Genomic DNA, 19,858 nt, shown 5'->3' on the forward strand with positions numbered 1-19,858 from the left:
ACAACAACCGCCTCTCAACCCAACACTCACACAGCAGTGCTTGAATCTCTCGAACCCACTTCCACCTTAGAAATAGTAAATATCCTTAAGAAGATAAAACCGTCCTCTCACCCCTTAGACCATATACCATCAAACCTGCTGAGTTCAATCCAGGACACCATTGCCAAGCCAGTGGCTGATATCATTAACTGCTCCCTCGACCAAGGCCAAGTTCCTAAACAACTCAAGTTAGCACTTCTCAAACCTCTACTCAAAAAACCCAACCTTCCCACTACAGATCTGGCTAACTACAGACCTATAGCGAACCTCCCTATGCTAGCTAAAATTATGGAGAAAATCGTCAACAGACAACTTTCTGAATTCCTTGAAGACAACAACATCCTCACTAACAACCAATATGGATTCCGAAAGAAAAAGAGCACCGAATCCTTATTAGCCACACTAACAGACAACATTATCTTCAATCTCGAAAAAGGCCAACCTTGTCTTCTCGTGCTTCTGGATCTTTCCTCAGCTTTCGACACCGTGAACCACCCTAGCCTACTACAACAACTATCAGTCATCGGCATCACTGGAACAGCTCTCAACTGGTTTAAGTCCTTCCTAGAGAACAGAACATACAAAGTGAAGATAAACAACAAGGAATCTCACCCCATCCAAGTCAAGATGGGGGTACCACAAGGATCATCACTCTCACCCACCCTTTTCAACATTTACCTGCTCCCTCTCTGTCATCTACTTACTAACCTCAAGCTCACCCATTTCTTATACGCAGATGACATTCAAATTCTCATCCCTATCACGGAGACCATACACAAAACCATATCCTATTGGAAAAAATGCCTCTCATCCATCAACGATCTACTAACCAGCCTCAACCTGGTGCTAAACACCAAAAAAACGGAAATTCTCATCATAGCACCACATCAATCTACCCCGCCAACATCCATCAACTCTCCAGACACCTCAGGATATTCCACCGCACCTCAAGTCAGAGATCTGGGTGTACTACTTGACGACAAACTCAGCCTCAATAAATTCATAAATAACACCACAAAAGAATGCTTCTTTAAACTACAAGTGCTAAAGAAACTAAAGCCCCTTTTACTCTATAGGGATTTCCGCACAGTACTCCAAGCCATCATTCTAACTAAATTAGACTACTGTAATTCACTCCTGCAGGGCCTTCCAGCATACACTACCAAGCCACTCCAGATGGTTCTGAATGCCACTGCAAGGATCCTTACCAATGCCAAAAAAAGGGACCATATCACCCCAATCCTACAGCACCTCCACTGGCTCCCCATCAAATATAGGATCCAGTTCAAGACCTGCATGATGGTTCACAAGGCACTACATAACATCTCCCCCCTCAACCTAACTTTCCAGCTTCAACTACACTCTTCTAACAAACCAACCAGAAGGGCATACCAGAACAGAATGATCACCCAACCTGCAAAATCTACCCTGAGGAAACGCGCTCTATCCACAGCGGGCCCGTCACTCTGGAACTCACTACCACCGGACCTCCGCCTAGAAACGTGCCATACAACGTTCAAGGTGAAACTCAAGACTTGGCTCTTCCTTCAAGCTTTCCCAGAGAGCTAAAGCAGGAAGAACAAACTTCCAGCCTTGTCTTACCACAATAATGTAATGCTCACATTGAGTCAGTTTTTTGTTCCAAGTTGTTACCTAAGTTGATCTTAGTTGTTTCTTAATATAATATATTACACTGTATTATAGTTCTTCTGTTCATTATATTATATTTGATATGTTCCATGTAAACTGCCTACCCGGCGATAGCTATATCTGTTAAATGTGAACCGGAGTGATATGTATTGTATACAGGAACTTCCGGTATATAAAAACCAATAAATAAATAAAATAAATAAATAAATAGATAGGGTTGCTCCTGTTTGAGTGTATTCCATAATACAGGTATAACTGTGTGCAGATTAGTTTATGTGCATTACTACAGATCCTGGGAGTATGTTAGGTCGGTTCTGTGTCTGTTACCGAGATGAAATATTTTGCTAGCATGTAAGCGTTTATATCAGTCTTATTTGTTGTATTTTCTCAAGAGGACATGCATTGGTGGTAAACTGCTGTCTTTTCATAAGTAGGGCTATTGAGCCTGGAAGTAGAAGGAGTTTGAGTTACTGTTACTGAGATGTCACCAGAACCAGAACATCTTTTTTGTAGGGTGAGTTGTATGGGGAATGTCATAATTCTGCTTTACATCCATTATTGTGGGTCAGGGGGGTTCCCGTGGATACAAACTGTACTTTTACATCTAGCCCCATGACGATCATGGGTCAGTGTGTCATGCATATGAGAACCTATGGTGAGTTGAGTCACATTCACATTATAAATGTCATAATTAAATGATAAGTGTGCACTAAAATCCAACCCCCTCCATAACCCCGCCCTCATATGACCAAAGCCCCGCCCCTGCCCCGCCCTGCCGGGCCATGGAAAAATGGTCTTGCTTGAAGCCGGTCCCTGGTGCAAAAAAGGTTGGGGACCACTGGTCTAAGTAACAGTAACACACATGCCCTCCACTACCAGGCCCATTGACATTGTGAAATAATACAAAATCCTGCATAAAGAGGACAAAGAGGCCATATGCAGCCAATCTCAAGCCTGCCATATCATAGCAGGATTCACACAGCAACAACTCCACCTATGGAAGAACAGCACTGCAAAAATTACACCAGGATCTACAAAATAAAACTCCCTGTTGGGAAAAGACAATGCACAAGACTGCTACAGATCCCTATACACTACACAACCCTTTTTCCTGGAGGTCGATGTTTCCTCTGTGGGAGTAAGTGCATTCTTTCAGAGTCACCTGTACTGGCAAGCTGTTACCCTCTGCCTTCTTTTCAGACAAATTCTCCCTAGCTGAAAGGAACTGCAGCATCGGTGATGGAGAGCTCTTCATTTTCAAACTCATTTTGAAGGTGCCTTGCACCCCTTTACCATTTTACTGATCATAAGAACCTCTTATACCTTCAATCTGCCAGAGGACTCAAGCGAGATGGTCCTTGTTTTTTTTGCCAGGTTTAATTTCTGCCTAACCTACAGACCAGTGGACAAAAACATTAAAGCAGATGCTTTATCTAGGTCTTTTGACCCATACAGACATCTCCAAGGACCCCCAGTATCTCACTGAGCCAGATACAATTATTGCAATCACCACTGCGGTACCAGCAATAATCCCCTCAAGAAAGATAACTGTGCCTAAGAATCACTGACAAAAAGTCCTGAAATGGGCTCATGATTCCACACTGGCCAGTCACCAAAATATCCACAAAACCTATGTAACCGCCTGTACTAACTGTTCAAAATAAGACCTCTCATCTGTGACCACTAGGACTACTACACCCACCACTGATACTTCAGAAACTCTGGACTCACATATAAATGGACTTCATTACAGACCTCCCACCCTCTACTGGGTCGCTGGCTCATGGTTGGTGTCCTATCGTTCATGGTTCCAGGCATGGCACAGTATTCTGTGATCTGCTGACACCTCCTGGCATGGTTCCCTGCATCATGCATGATATCCAGCTACTCTCAGTAGACCCCACAGAAACTCACCAGTTTTATAGACTCAGCAGCCACGCCTCCCAGTGGCAGATGCTGTTGATGTCATCATTGCTTCTGCATGAAAGGAAGCTCAATCCTCTGGGCCAGTGCCTGAGCAACAGGTTATCTTCCCTTGTTCCTGTGCTGGTAGTTCTTCCAGTTTCTGCTTCCTGGTTTTGACCCTGCCTGACCATGACTCTACTTCTGTTTGCCACCTGCCCTGACTTCAACCTTTCCTCAAACTCCAGCTGCCTCAACCTTTCCTGACCGGCCACGTCTCTGCCTCATGATTTGGTATGTTTTTGACTGTAAAATTCATATGACTTCATCATTTTTTCACTCAAAAATATCAAAATCTCCGTAGATTTTAAAAGGTCGCTTTGTTTTTCATATCTTTAAAAGGCTTCAGAAATCTCACCTTTTTTGAGGATGTTTTTAAATCTGAAACCTCAGCATTTTTTGTTCATAGTCTTGTTGAATATAGCCATGTTTATTGTATTAAATGCGTTTCCTGAAGCCTCTTGTCTTGCTTATGTAACTTCACTAGATTGTAAGCTTGACAGACAAGAACTGTCTCTTTTGTATATCTGTACAGTGCTATAAATGTCAAGTAGCACTATAAAAATAAATGAGTAGAAGTAGTAGCAGTAATAGCAGCTTTACATTGGGTGTTATATATAGTCTGTTAGATATAGTCTGCAAATAAGAGGCTTCAGGAAACGCATTTAATACAATAAACATGGCTGCATTCAACAAGACTATGAACAAAAAATGCTGAGGTTTCAGATTTAAAAAATCCTCATAAAAGGTGAGATTTCTGAAGCCTTTTAAATATGTGAAAAACAAAGCAATCTTTTAAAATCTAAGGAGATTTTGATATTTTGGAGTGAAAAAATGGTGAGTTCATATGAATTTTACAGTCAAAACATACCAAATCAAGAGGCAGAGACATGGCAGGTCAGGCAAGGTTGAGGCAGTTGGAGATTTTGTTGTAACCATTCTGTTTCAGAAAGTTGTGTTTGTAAGTATCTGCATCTACTTAGTTGTACTGTTTAAGGATTCAAAATTTAAATATACATTTTTCAGTATCCTGATTGTTCAAACATCATATCTCAATTGCATTTTTGCAGATACACCTATTCCAAATATATATGCAGTTGGAAATGACTCTTACGATGCAAGAATGCTACCACATGCATGTTTGGTAAATTCATGAGTCAAATATAAGCATAATACCATCCTTACATAGTAAGAATAAGTACTAACAGCACATATTGTTGCTAATTATGAGAGAGACTGGGCATGGGAATATTTCCTAAAGATGTTACTTTATCCTATGAAAATTAGAGTTGATCTGGCATAAAACTATGGAGAATTGTGCATTTTGAATTCTTATTGTCTATAGATCATTAAGTGATTGATAATATATAAAAGTGATATTTTCTATTATTTACTCTGCTGATTCTTGTATATGTGTTGTGCTTATTTAAGATATACTTTTTAAATGTACTGTGCCAACTTTTGATGTTTCTCATCGTGAGGGTTTTCTTTTTGTTAATGAGCAAGAAGACCAATAAATTAAATACCTACATACATAAAAGTAAATTCCTTTTTTATGAATCTTTGGGAAATGTCATTTTTGTGGTAGCTGTTTCTAATTACATTTGTGCAAACCACTTTGGATTAAATCCAAATCCTATCTAAACCAAATAAATGGATTGTGAATCTTTAGAGTTAAACCAGGATAGACCATGAATTATTGTAGAGAAACCTGTTATTTGTGACTTGGATAAACTCATATTATACAGGACCTGACACAAATCTCTGTATTTCCTATCTGATTCTTGAACCCAGATCAGTTGCAGATAATTAACAGATTCATTCTGAGAGACTGGTGTACTCAGCTGAAAACGGCTTTGCAAAGGCAATAGTATGTGCAAAGTGGCAAATATTTATTTTCTGCTATTTGGCACTTCAAAGCAGATTACATTCAGGTATTTCCTGTCCCCAGAGAGCTCACAATCAAAGTTTGTACCTTTGGCAACAGAGGGTAAAGTGATTTGTCCAAGGTCACAATGAATGGCAGTGGGATTTGAACCCAGGTTTATAGCCTGCTATTCTAACCATTAGGCCAGTGGTCCCCAACCCTGTCCTGGGGGCCCACCAGCCAGTCGGGTTTTCAGGATATCCACAATGAATATGTATGAGAGAAAATTTGCATGTTGTGGAGGCAGTGCATGCAAATTTTCTCTCATGCATATTCATTGTGGATATCCTGAAAACCCGACTGGCTGGTGGGCCCCCAGGACAGGGTTGGGGACCACTGCATTAGGCTACTCCTCCACTCCAAATAGTAAAGATTATCATATTTGTGAAATTTAATGTGCATTATTTACCATTTTGACACATGCTACATTTTTGCTTGCAAAACCATTTGGAGAAATAATGCAAAATGGCTAATCAGCTAAAAAATCATAAAATCGACCTATTAATGATTTTATTATAAGTAATTTACACACACAAAAACATGTGATTGCCTGATTGGTAGAAAAACATAGCTAATACCTCAGGGAGTTCTTTTGTTAAAAATGTGGTCATTTCTCACAAACATTTTCACCAGAAAAGTGCTGTGGGAATTATTTGCAATTATGTAAATAGTTTGGAATTGGACCATTGGCATGAGCTTTGCATCTCATGATATTGGATCATTCCTGTGGACATTTTCTTTGCTTAGTACATCAGCTTCTTAAGTAGAAAAGGGCTCTTCTTTCTCCCTCCCCACACCCCTTCCTATCCCCTCCTCTCCTCCTTTTCACTCTTTCCCTGTCTCCTCCAGTCACCTCTCTCAAAGACTGCCCCCCACAATCTGATCATCTCACAGCATCTCTAATTTCTTCACTCATTCTTTTACCTCCCATATCACCTCATCTACTTTTCCTCCCCTCACCCTGATTCACTCACTTTTTCTTGCCCCCCAACATCTCCTCACTTGCCCCCCTCTACCCTCTCTCACCTTACCCTCTTTCCCATCCCTTCACTCACTTTCTTGACCCATTCTCCTTCCCCAGTTTGGTCACCAGCATCAGATGTGGTGAGAGCTGGTGACCAAACTGCTCCACTTTACTTTGCTTCCTTCAGGGCCTGGGTGGCCATAAATGGTCCATGCCAACAGCAGTTCTGCTCCATTTCCAGGCAGAGCCTGACTTGATTTATACCCCCAGCTCTGCTTCGCTTTCTCTGGTTCCCCAAAAATGATTGCAGAATGCCATTCTGGGTCATTCTGCCAGAAACTGAGCCTTGGGTAACAGACACAAAAGATGTTAAATTAGCCTTGACAACTGGCACTGCTGCTCACAAGTTTTAAACCTGTTAGTTCAACCTCTTTTTGTGTGTCTGCTCTGCAGTATCTGCTTCAGGAACATCATTAGGGAGGGACTAGATTAGAGAGAAGAGTATTTAATATTAATATTGTAAATAAGTTCATATGTTAAGTTCTTAAGTGTACATGCATCCTTAACATCCTGATGCATACCTATTCTTAACATGGATAATCTTCATCCAGTTTGTTTTACAAAGTTGTATCCCTGCTCGTTGACTCTTTCTATCCTTGTTCCTAGTTCACTGTAATATCGTTGACTCTCTCTATCCTCGTTCATTGTAATTTCCTTTCTCAGTTAATTGTGAACCGACATGATGTGTCCTACGAATGCCGGTATATAAAAATTGTTAAATAAAATAAAATAAAGAGTAGCTGTTCTCTGCTCTGTCTTCTCCTCTCCCCTGCAGGCTGCCTGGAGGGAAGGGGAGGGGCTGGAGAAGAACACTCCTTCTGCTCTATCTCTTAAACTTGAAAAGAGGTGTAGGAATTACCTTCTGGATCAAGACCTGCTATGAGGTGAGTCTGATATGGAAAATGTAGACAACTTGGAGGGAAATAGTGATATCTTAATGATCGTTCTTTTCAGGTTAAAATGAGCAACTTTCTATCTGAAAAGACCATAAATGATTCTGGAGTCCTGCAAGGATTGTCATTATCAGCTATGCTTTTTAATATTTATTTGTTACCGCTGTATAAATTGTTATCAGGTTTAGGTATTGTCCACTTATTTATGCTGACGATGTGCAATTATTTATTAATACATATAAAGGAATCCATTGAGGATACATTGAAATTAATTGAAGTCAATTTTTCTCCAATTAGGCAACTACTAACACATATGAGATTGGTCTTGAACAATCATAAAACTGAAATTATCTTACTTAATAGAAAAACATCTTTAAGTAAGACTATTTCAAATCTGATGTAATGGAGGTTGAAATAGTTAAATGAGCACGTAATTTGGGCATTGTCATTGATTGTGAACTCAATATGAAAATAGAAATTAGCCATAAAATTAAAGATGGTTATTGCAGATTACACATGTTAAAATATTTGAAGTCCTTGTTAGGATATGATGATTTTCATACGATTCTCCAAGCTTTGATTTTTTTTCTACTCTTGACTACTATAATGTCCTCTTTCTTGGCTTGCTTACAAGTTCTTTAAGAACATTACTATTATTACAGAATGCAACTGCCAGAGAATTCTGTCTGGCAGAAGAAAATTTGACCATATAACTACTACTCTGATTGCCTTGCACTGGCTTCCGAATAAATACAGAATTGATTATAAAATATTATGTTTATTGCATAAATCAATTAACAATGAAAAATAGAGTGGATGAATGCCTCCTTACATTTGCATATCCCTAAAAACAACTTGAGATCTGCAAATAAAGGCTTATTAACGGTGACATCTGTCAGATCCGCACACTTGATTGAAGTGAGATAAAGGGCTATTTCAATTGCAGATTTAAAAATTGTGGAATTCTCTCCCCACTGACTTGAGATTGCAGAAAGATTTCCTGATTTTTAAGAAGAATTTAAAAACTTGGCCTTTCAAGTAAGCAGCATGAGTGTTGATTGATGGTATTGGATTATGGCCCACAGTAGATACTAATGCAGAAAAGTTAAATGAGTCACTTTTATTGTACTTTTTAGATAATTGTATTATTTTTTCTCATATAGTATTTTATTATATATATAATATATATATACTGTGTATGATTATGTGATTTTTTTTGTTCTATGCGGTATAGAAGTTCACTAAATAAATAAATTCGAAAAATAAATAAATCAGAGAGATCCATATTCAGTCATTGGTAGGATTGCAAAGTTAGCTGGATAAACTTGTCCAGCTAACTTTGGAGGGATATTCAGTAGCACAGCCACTTTATTGAATATAGATGGCTATCTTAAAAATAGCCATATAAATTTATATGGCTAATTTTAAAACAACTCTCTGACATGACCAGAGTTAGCTGAACATGTCCCAGAAATGCCCCCTGAATGACCCTAAGTTATCTGGCTAAATTTTAACTGGGTGAGGAGATATCTGGCTAAGGTTTAGCCAGATAAGTGGAGAAAATTTTCAAAAGTTGGTATTTAGCTAGATAACTTGTGAGTTATCTAGCTAAATGCCTCTGAATATGTATCTCAGAGAAGATGGGTGGAGGGATGTGAGGGATGGCAAGCCTGTGCAGACATTTGACAGTAAGGGTGAGAAGTTTTTAACTGGCATCAAAATGTAATTGATAAGCAGTGTAAGAATATGAGAAGAGGTGAAACATGAGTGCACACAGGGATCTGGAAAACAGCTGAATTTTCTAAAAACTAGATCATACAGGGGACTCATATCCTCAGTATATTATTTCAGATTTTGATTATGAACATTACAGGCAGTTACAATAGGTGGACCATTCTTTTACCTATTAAATAAGAAAAAAAATATGATTTAGAACAAAGATTTTCCATTTGAACTGACATAAAATGTATTCCAGCATGAGAGCAGATAGCTGTCATTTTTCAGGGCAACCAATCGACTTGACACTTGACATGTAAATGTGCAGTAAGCTCGACAAATAAAATATTCATACCTCCATCTGGCTTCATCTGATGAAGTTAACCTAAAATAGATTTCTCGAAGACTTCTCCTGTGCCTTCTAAGTTCCGGTTGGCTTGTAGGCTGATCTGATCTTGCACTGAGTTTATTAGTAATTCCAACCAGAGTCTGGAAAACTAAAATTTGTCAGACATGCAAAACAAAAACTTTCTGAGTTACATTCATTTTATAATTTGCAGCAATTAGGTATAATCAAAGACTTTCACTTGCACAGGTTTTTTTTAACAATTTTTTATTTTAACCTCAGAAGGGGCACATACTACAAAAAGGGTCTGAAGCTGGGTCAGGAAGATGAAAAACTGGACCTAACCTACAGGCAAGGGGAACTATTTCCTAGGGATGTGCAATCATTTAGGATGAATTTGGCAATGTCAACGAAATTGCCGAATTCGTCCTGATTTGGGAAACCCGAACCAAAGTTTCCCAAAATTTTGGGAAAATTCAGTTTTCGGGTTAGTGAGCACTAACTCTCGTTAACGCGTGCTAACGCGGGATTTGGAGGACCTATATTTTAACTGGGTGAACTGAGGATGAAGTGGTAAAAATTGGAATAGCACTGGTGTGCAACACTTATAAAATTCCCTTATTTACATACCAGAAATGGGATTTGCATGCACATGAGCATGCCCACTTAAAATTTGATGCACATGTGTATGCGCCCAGGCAATTTTATAATATGTGTGCATTTGGGCATGTATGTTATCAAATAGTTGCATTCCTGGGTGCAGCCCGATGTATGCATGCATGTGCGCCAGTTTGAAAGTTACCGTCATAATCTTGTCTTCTTTTCCTTAATTTGGCAGATTCACACCTCAGATCTATAACTGGAGTTAAATAGATTATATTTCAAACTCTGGAACTTTTATTCTTCTGGTGGTACCAGTAGTTAATTCACAATAAAAAACAAAACAAAACCCAATTAAGCAGGATGAGTCACAGCACAAAATAAATATATTTTACACTCTTTCTTCCTTCAATATTGCATTTAGATCTTAATCTGATTCTCCAACATCCTTGTGGTTTTAGCCATTCTTCTTCATATACGTATACAATCTCATTTGTACTCACAGCCCTTCACAGAATTCGTCTCAGCAGCAATTATCATAAAATCCTCAGAGTGCCCCACAAGGAAGCTAGGTGTAGCCATAGTTTATACTAGATGCCTCATGGCACTAACTAGGAGCCTAGAATTAGCAATTTTCATCCATGATGGTGGGGCTCTGCTGAACTGAGTGAACCCTAGAATAAATATTCTGCTATAATGAAGGGTTCTTATTACATTACTTAATGGAAGTTTAAAGTGACCATCATATAGTGTCTCTGGTGCAAACGGCTTATAGGTAAAGCCTTTAAAGCACAAGGACTTCTTCTCTTTTCTTCTTCGCGGCTGACAAGAAATACCGAAGCAGGTAGCATACAGCTGGGCAGACTAAAGATAATTTTCATTATCAACGCGCATAGCTGACCACACCAAAGTGACTTTTGGGCAGACTAAAACTGATCTTATCCATACATAGCTACATTTTCCTGAAGCTCCCTGAAGAAGGAGTTGCACACTCCGAAACCCTGCAGTGTTGGAGGATCGACTTCAGGACCATATTAAAGACAGTCAGCCTTGGAGATAAGTGCACATTATATGTCTTTTAATTGTGCACTACCTTGAGATATCTACAGCCACAGCCAGGACAATAAGTGACCGATGATTAAACTAGTCCTTGTGCTTGAAAGGCTTCACCTATAAGCCGTTTGCATCAGAGACACTATATGATGGTCACTTTAAACTTCCATTAAGTAATGTAATAAGAGCCCTTCATTATAGCAGAATATTTATTCTAGTGTTGATTTCTTTGTTTCTGCTTTTTTTGGGGTTTCATTTCACTTGTTGGACTGAGTGAACCAGCATTGTAAGCACTAAACTGAATCTCTTTCTTATTAAAACCATCAAATCACCAAAGAAAATCCACACTCACAATCTGAGCTCAAACTTAGGGGGTTATTTTCCAACTTGCATTATGGCGTTTTTGCATGCGTTAAGGCGTTTTTGCATGCAAAAAGCACCATAACGCATGGTGCGATGCTAATTTTTTAAAGGGGAGGAGTTGGGCCCATAATGCAAATTGTGTTTTGGGCATGAGAGAAAGAGAGAGACTTACTATAAGGCCCTTGTAGTAGTTAGCTATTTATTTATGCTACTATAGAAAGCCCACTTAGTAACTTGAGGTGAGGTTTAGGTAGCAGTGTAGGGGTTAGGGGCCACTTTGACATGCAGAGTGAGATGTACGAACAGAACAGTACATTCTTGTGAAGATTTGAGGTCCTTCAGAGTGAGGAAACTCACACAACGATGAGATTTATACAGTGTTCTTTCATGTCCAAGGCAGAATCAGATCAAAACTCTGTAAAACTGATGAGACATAAATTGACACTTCATATTTTCCAAAATATCTAATTTTACCACAGTACAAATTATCTTTAGCTAGAGAGCTCTTATTCTCCAGAATTTTTTTCAACTTTCACTTCAAGATAATCCAAATATTTCTTATATACACCAAGTTTTCCATTTCCTGAACTTTAGTCTTAGCTATGAAATCTGGCAGCTGTTCAGAAAGATAATGTAACTTCCCAAGAGGACCTCTGCAACCCTGCTTTTACTTTTCAAAATCTTTATAGATTAAACAACATGCATTCAATAGCACTGACCTGGGATAGTTCTGATGTTACTGGCTTCCATCAGATCTCTACTGCGGAGGGACTCACAGCCCTAGGCATATGCTGGCTTGGTAGACTTCCAATCCCTTCTATCTGTCTTAGAATTTTTTAAAAATCCAAACCCTTCTGTTTGGTCACCAGCAGTTTTCCCCCAAACTCAAGGTCACTTTCTATAGCACAAACCCTTTTGCAGTGACTCCTCCTGCAATTCTCCTCCTGCCACACCGAGCACCACAATATCATCTATAACGGCCAGTGCAATGGTACCACTAGGCAACCTGCTAGTGCCAGTTCATTAGGCAGCACATGCAACTCCAGACTTAAAGTTGTCTTACGGTCCAAGGAAGCCAGCGGCAAACTTTGACCCACAAAGTCAAAATTAAAGTAGCTGTTCAGGCTTCTTAAAGAATTAATTGGCCTAGCTGACTGGCAAAAATGAAATTCTCAGGCTCGATAGGAAAGACCCAGATTCTCCCTTTCAACTTCACTATAAGGTAATGAAAAGTAACAAAAATAAAAAAACAAAAACAGTGGAACATTCTTGGACAAACAGCAGAACAGCTCAAGCAGCACAGAACTGCGGCCCGTCCTCCATGTTGGATTATCCCCAGCAGCACTTTCTTAAATCATCCATTGTCTGAACATTTTCAGCCTCTCTTACTTGGTCTGTTAGTATATAATAATTCTGGTCTGTTCTGAAAAATGAACATCAGTGCTGTATTTAGAAGGGTGCTGTGCTTCCTTTCACCAAGGAAATAAAGTATGATTTCCTGATTTTAGTGCACACGCATTGTACTTGATTAACTCTTCTGTTTTCTACACTGATGGCACGCCCAGGTGGCCGCAGGAACCCTTGCTGGCCTGAGGGTGGGAGGTTCGCTATGTTACAATAGTAACACAGTAATTAACAGCAGATAAAGACCAAAATGGTTCATCCAGTCTGCCCAGCAAGGTGTTTAGGGTTGTGTCTACGGCTCCATGTGCACTTATTGGCTGGTAGGGGTTACCATTGTAGTGGCAATCATATTGCCACCCTGAGCCAAATTGCATCATCTACCACCTCTTTGTATTGTTGGCTTTGAGACTTCTTTTGTATATCACTTTGGGTGATTCTTTTTTGATCAGGGGGGTAATTAAAAATATTGCAAATAAATAAAACATAGCATACCCAAGTCAGAATTCCCCTGAAAGAAGGGGGATCCAAACCCCAGTCCTGCCTTCGCAGTTCATGGAGCTGCTGTTTCAGCCAAGGGGGTTAATTCCTAACATTTCTTTGTAACTGTTCTCCTGCTTCTGCCATACCAGAAGGATATGGATTTTGTCACCATGATTAAAGGGAGACATTTTTAGTTTTATGTCACTACAGTGAGATTCAAATGATTTACTCACTGTAAGGAGAGCCAGAGCTGAGTTTAAGAAAACTCTGCCAATAATTGCTACTGGAGCTGCTGCTTGCACTCATCAGTAAGACATTGCTGGCTCCTAGCTGCTTAAAATCCTACTTCTTTCAGTGTTAGCCGCATAATAAAATGTACTGTAGTCTGCTTGAGAGTTGTAAGGTAACCTCTCAATAGAGATTATTGGGTACTATATGCCCTACAAAATGTTACCAGGTGCCTGAATTCGGTTTCCACTAGCTGGAGTTTTTTTTGTAAAGAGAGGTTTAATATCCTCTAGGAAGAGCAGGAAAAAAAATGTTCTTGAATACAATTCATAATCAGCAAATTGCAGGTTGTGAGAAGCCACAAAATTGGTTTTGCCAATTGAGAATGGTTACATCTTTTTTTTTTTTAAGGAACAGCATTTATTTTTATACTATGAGTAAAAGTAAGCACTAGCTTCGGTGCTCAGAGTGCTTCTTAAGTGCTGCTTTTAGATAATGTTTTTTACATTTCTCAACAGGCATTTTGCTACTTTTTTAATGGGTATGTTCATTCCCAAGGTATAATTTAGGATATGAAGTGGTAAAAGTTTTTAGAGTAATAAAGATATTTATGACAGCATGCTAAATTTTAAAGTTGATCATTTTTTCCATTTTAAAACAAAATTCCATTATGCAAAACAGCTTTTTTTTCCTTTTTTTTTTTTTTTTTAGCAGTTTCCAACTCTAGGTTTGAAAGTGCTAATGTGCTGGTTAAGGCTGTCATCCATTCAGAGCCATGGTAATTTGTCTGCCAGCAGACAGGTCATGAAGAAATTTGGAGGGAAGGAGGATCACAGGTCTGGCATCCACCCTGTCAAAAATGACTTTGATTTGTTAAGGGTAGTGCCATTTTTAGAAGGAAAAAGTTGAAAAGCATGCTAAATCCATACATATGTTTGGTTTGTTCTCTATACCAAGGGTGGACTGACCATTTGCACAATAGGGCATTGCCTGAGGGCCACAGCATTGTAACCTAGCCTCAGACGGGCAGTTAGGGGCCAATTACCCGTATTACCCCAGGGTCTAGATCACTGTCACTCCACCCCTGCTCTATATAGTAATTATGCAGAAGTGTTCTGCATTAACCATTTTATCTATGATTCTAGTTTATGAATTGTTTACATCTGGAATACTGCCTGTATGCTATTCAAATTGTTAAAATAAAATTAACAAAGTGGCTGAGTAGGGATTATACCTTTTACTTGTCTAATATTTTCAAATGCAAACTTTCAAGACAATTCCCTTTTTCAGGCCACTGAGGAAAAGACCTTGGTAGACTGAAAAGGTTGTAATTTACTTATGTCTTGGTTAATAAATATTTTAAATTCCTTAGCCAACTACCTTCTTGGTTTCTTTAACAACTTTGTCAGAATATTACACTTCCTACCATGTATTTGATGCTATATATATATATATATATATATATATATATATACACTTCACCACCGACAGTAGCTCTCCTCACGGAGAATACTAAACTTCACCTCACTTGAGTTTATCCTACTAAACACGGTCCAGTCCACACACCCAATTATATTATGACATTAATTATAATAGTCAGTTTAGATATATATGTACATCATTGTATTATTTAGCAACCCCTATTTGTCACATTATAAACCTGTTACTCCTGCACTAAACAAATATAATCTGCTTAGCTGTTTCTGTTAAACTGTTAAACTGTTATTATAGTTACTCTGTAAAAGTTGTTATATTGGTTACACTGTAAAGCTCTGTTGCTGACTTCATGTTGCCTGTAAACGGATATGATATCCAACAACCAATGTTGGTATAGAAAAACCTTAAAGAAATAAATATATTTTTTTATTTATTTTAAAAGATCAAAGTGAAATGATTGAAAATCCCAAAAACGTTTGTTGGTTTTCATGTTTCACTTTGCAAACAAAATTGATCCATCGCACCTAGGCCCAGTCCTGAACCCGGGACCTTGCCTAAGGAATAGGCTGAGGCCCAAAGCAAGGGCCTTGGCCTAGACCAGAAGGTGATGCCGGGGGCTAAGCCTAGGCCTAGGCCCGAGGCTGGAGCCTCGCCTAGGTGTAGGCTGTTCCCAACGCATGAACCTCGGCCTAGGCCTAAGCACAACACTGGGGTCTCAGCCCAGGCCCTGTCCTATCACCTTGACCGAGACTCCAAAAATATTAAAAAATGTACCTGCTCCTGGGATCCAGCTTTGCAGTCCAGGTCCAGGTCTGACATCTGAACCTCAGCCCGGACCCAGGCTTGATGCCAAGTCCCGAACCGGAGACTGGGTGCCAACACTGGGGCCTCAGCTTGGACTCAGGCCCGAGGCAAGGCCTGATGCTATGACATGATCTGGAGATCAGGTTCCAATGCCCGGGCCTCTGCCCTGACCCAGGATTGACACCAGAACCCAGACCAGAGGCCTGGTCCTGATGCTTGGGCCTTAGCCAAAGGTCAGGCCCAGGCCTTGAAGTCCAGGACTCAAAGTGCTCCTCTTCCATCTTCTTTCTTCAGCTCTTGAAGTCAACTGATGCCATCAACTGGGATTATGCCAGAGTTAATTAACTCTAGCGTATTCAATTTAGTGGACAGCACCATTTTTATGTACTGCATTGTACAACATTGCCATACATCAAAATGGCACCATCCACTAGATTGAATGCACCAGAGTTAACTGCAGAGCAAGCGCAGAGGACAGCATCAGTTGGCTTCAAGAGCTGAAGAAAGAAGATGGAAGAGGGGTGCTCCGAGGCCTGGGCTGAGATGCAGGCATTGAGCTGGGTCTCAGTCCAGGCCAAAGGCCCGGCTTCGGGACCCAGTGTCCGGGTCAGTTACTGGCATCAGTTCTGGCCTGGGCTGAGGCCCTGACTTTGGGACCTGGTGTCAAGAACGAATCACAGCATCAGACCTGGGCCTAAGCCCTGACCTAGGCCGAGGACTAGGCATCGGGTCCAGGCCTTAAATCCTGGGCCTTGCATAGGAAATAGGGTGAAGCTTCGGTGAACTTCAATAGCCTAGGCCTACACAGGGCCCAGGCTACAACCTGGGCCTAGGCATTGGGAACATCCCTATCTTTAGGCCCAGGCTGAAGCCTCAGTCTTGCATAGGCACAGGCATCGATAGGTCTTCATGATCTCAGCCTAAGCTCTATACAAGACCTAGGCTTTGGCTTGGGCCTAGGTCGAGGCATCGGATCCCCACAGACTGGTTAAGTGGGGTCTGAGGAGGATCCTAGCCCTGGCATTTTTTCGGATGGTAGGCTTGAGAGGCCCCGTTTCTTTTTTTTTTGTTTGTTTTTGGAGGGCTTTTTTGTTTAAACGTTTATTTTGTTTTTTTAAGTAAATAAATAAAGTAAACATTTGACAAAATGAAATTCCTAGAAAATCAAACACCTGAAAACAAACTGAAAAATAAAATGAAAATTTTTTCTTCTTCCCATCCCTAGTGCTGCATGGTTCACTTGCTGCTGTGCCGATATACTACTAATAATTAGAGATGTGAATCGGAACTGGAATCGATTCGGTTCCAGTTCCGATTCAAATCGTGCATTTTTTTTCATCCGGCCCGATCGGTTTTTTTTTTTATTGGCTGTGCCCGATCTGATAAACAAAAAACCCACCCCAACCATTTAAAACCACTCCCTTAGTCTCCACCACCCTCCCGGCCCCCCCAAAAACATTTTAAAATTACCTGGTGGTCCAGCGGGGGTCCCAAGAGCATTCTCTCACGCTCAGGCTGTCGGCCGATAAACAAAAAAACCCCACCCCGACCCTTTAAAACCGCTCCCTTAGCCTCCACCACCCTCCTGACCCCCCCAAAAAATGTTTAAAATTACCTGGTGGTCCAGTGGGCACCGGGAGCGATCTTCCGCTCTCGGGCCATCGGCTGCCGCTAATAAAAATGGCGCCGATGGCCCTTTGCCCTTACCATGTGACAGGGTAACCGTGCCATTGGCCGGTCCCTGTCACATGGTAGGAGCACTGGATGGCCGGCGCTATCTTTAAAAATGTGTGCACTAATCCGATTAACTATTTTTCCACAATAAATCAGTGGAATTTCTATTGTATCGCACTCTTTAACGATTAATGATGATTTAAAAAATATTGGACAATATTTTAAATCATCAAAAAACGATTCACATCCCTACTAATAATATGATGCTTCCTGTTGATTTAACATAGTAACATATAATTGATGGCAGAAAGAGGCCAAAATGGCCCATCCAGTGTGCTTAGCAAGGCTTCCAGAGTTGCAATTGTCATTCTATTCAGGTTACCCACAGGCTCGCTGTCCAGGACTGTTATTTAAAATATAAGTTTGCATGTTTCTTGACAGTTATGCTTCTCATTGGTTTTTTTCTTCTAATGTAGCTTTTATTTTTTTGCCCAAATATTTTCATATTTTCTCCATGCCCCTGGTTTTAAAAATCTCTTTGTTTGAGATTACCCTTCAGCTGTTCACACTATATTCATATTTTGAATGTATCATGGTGTTGATTTAGAACAGGCTTCTCATGAGGAAAAGCATAGCAAAACTCCAGTTTGCTTCAATCCATGATGGTAGGAATGGTTAACAAAGGAACTTTCAAATTTCAAATGTTTTCCGCTATAATAAATTTTAAAAAAGAAATATAATGCTTTTTTTTAGTTATGAGAATGCAAAATTGCATAGGTGAGTATTTTGGAAGTAATTTTTAAAGGAGTTACCTGCATAAATATGACATACTATCATAGCATTTTTCATTAGCCATTTACTTGAATAAAGTGCACATATGCAAGTAAATCCTATGGACAATTCAATGGCATATATTGTAGCACTTTTCAAAGCACATTTACTTGAGTATAACCAGTTTTACAACTGTAATGCTTTTTAGAATTGGACCCTTTTGTGTATGAAAGGCACACAGCACACATTGCTGTGTGTTTCTCAAACACCTATGGTGTTTGAGAAATTATTGATGGCACGTTTATTTTATGTTTGTTTGTCTAGATGTTATTGCTATTGTTTATTTTATGTTTATGTAACCTCATTTAGCAGGAGGTTATCTTTATAAGCAGTTTATAAATGACTGAAAAAATAAAAGCTGGATACATGGGGAAAGGGTTTGCATACATGTAGAAAAAATGTATCATTCATTTGTAACATGTGACTTTGAGTGTGAGAGGAGTACATATTTGATTATAAGGTAAACTAGGGGCTGATTAAGATGGAAAAGGTGCTGTATATATTGCAGATTAAATTTTAGGCCTTACTTTATGCAAATCTGCTTTTTAAAAGAAGAGAGCCATAATCCCCAGTGAATAAAATGGCAGCAATCTTTCATAAAAGCTTTTCATGGGAAAGTTTAACAAAAGGCAAGGAAGATTTCTATAACTTTATAAGAGGATATTATCTAGTAGAATTAAAAAATAGGGTTTTTTCAATTTTCAAGTGTCAAATTCACTCCCATAGGAAGAAATTAGGAGGTAGGAGAGAATAACTGAATAAAATTTTCTCTCACCAAGTCTCATTGTGTATCTTCATGTGGTGACCTTATTGTATCTAAACTAATGTAATAATATAAGGCAATAAATATATATAAAACAGAGGTGATTGGTTTTGAATGCAATGTAAATATAGACCACACAAGTGTAGTTCTTTTTTCTTATTATTTAAATCCCTTACAGAAACCTTTTTTTTTACATCTTAAAGAAAAGCAAAAGTGAAGTGAAATAGCTTGTTCATTCTAAAAATATGTTTAAACAGCAAGTAGCAGTCTTATTAATATATAATTATCCATTTAGGAGTTAACATGGAGGTCTGTTCAGTGTTTGCATTATAATGAACATGCTGATTTTCAAGTTAATGTATTCATTTGAAACCAGAATGTAAAATGTTTGGAGGCTCTCAAAAGTTTTGAAGCAGATAATGTGTACTTTTCTTAAATATTCAGGTTCCCACTGAAGAAGTCCCTAGTGAAACAAAGGCTCTTTGTTGGAGATTTGTGAACAAATGCTTTTAAGCTTTTGCAAGTTTAGGGACATCGTGGACAATAGTTCTGCAGCTTTGGTTTTCGTGAAAGTAATTTCACGGTCTTTTTCACTTTTGGGAGTTTTAGAAGTGTTTTTTCAGCTAGTGATGTTGATTATACATTAATAGAGCTGTCACTTGCT

This window comes from Rhinatrema bivittatum, chromosome 9 (assembly GCF_901001135.1).
Source record: "Rhinatrema bivittatum chromosome 9, aRhiBiv1.1, whole genome shotgun sequence".
Classification (NCBI taxonomy): domain Eukaryota; kingdom Metazoa; phylum Chordata; class Amphibia; order Gymnophiona; family Rhinatrematidae; genus Rhinatrema; species Rhinatrema bivittatum.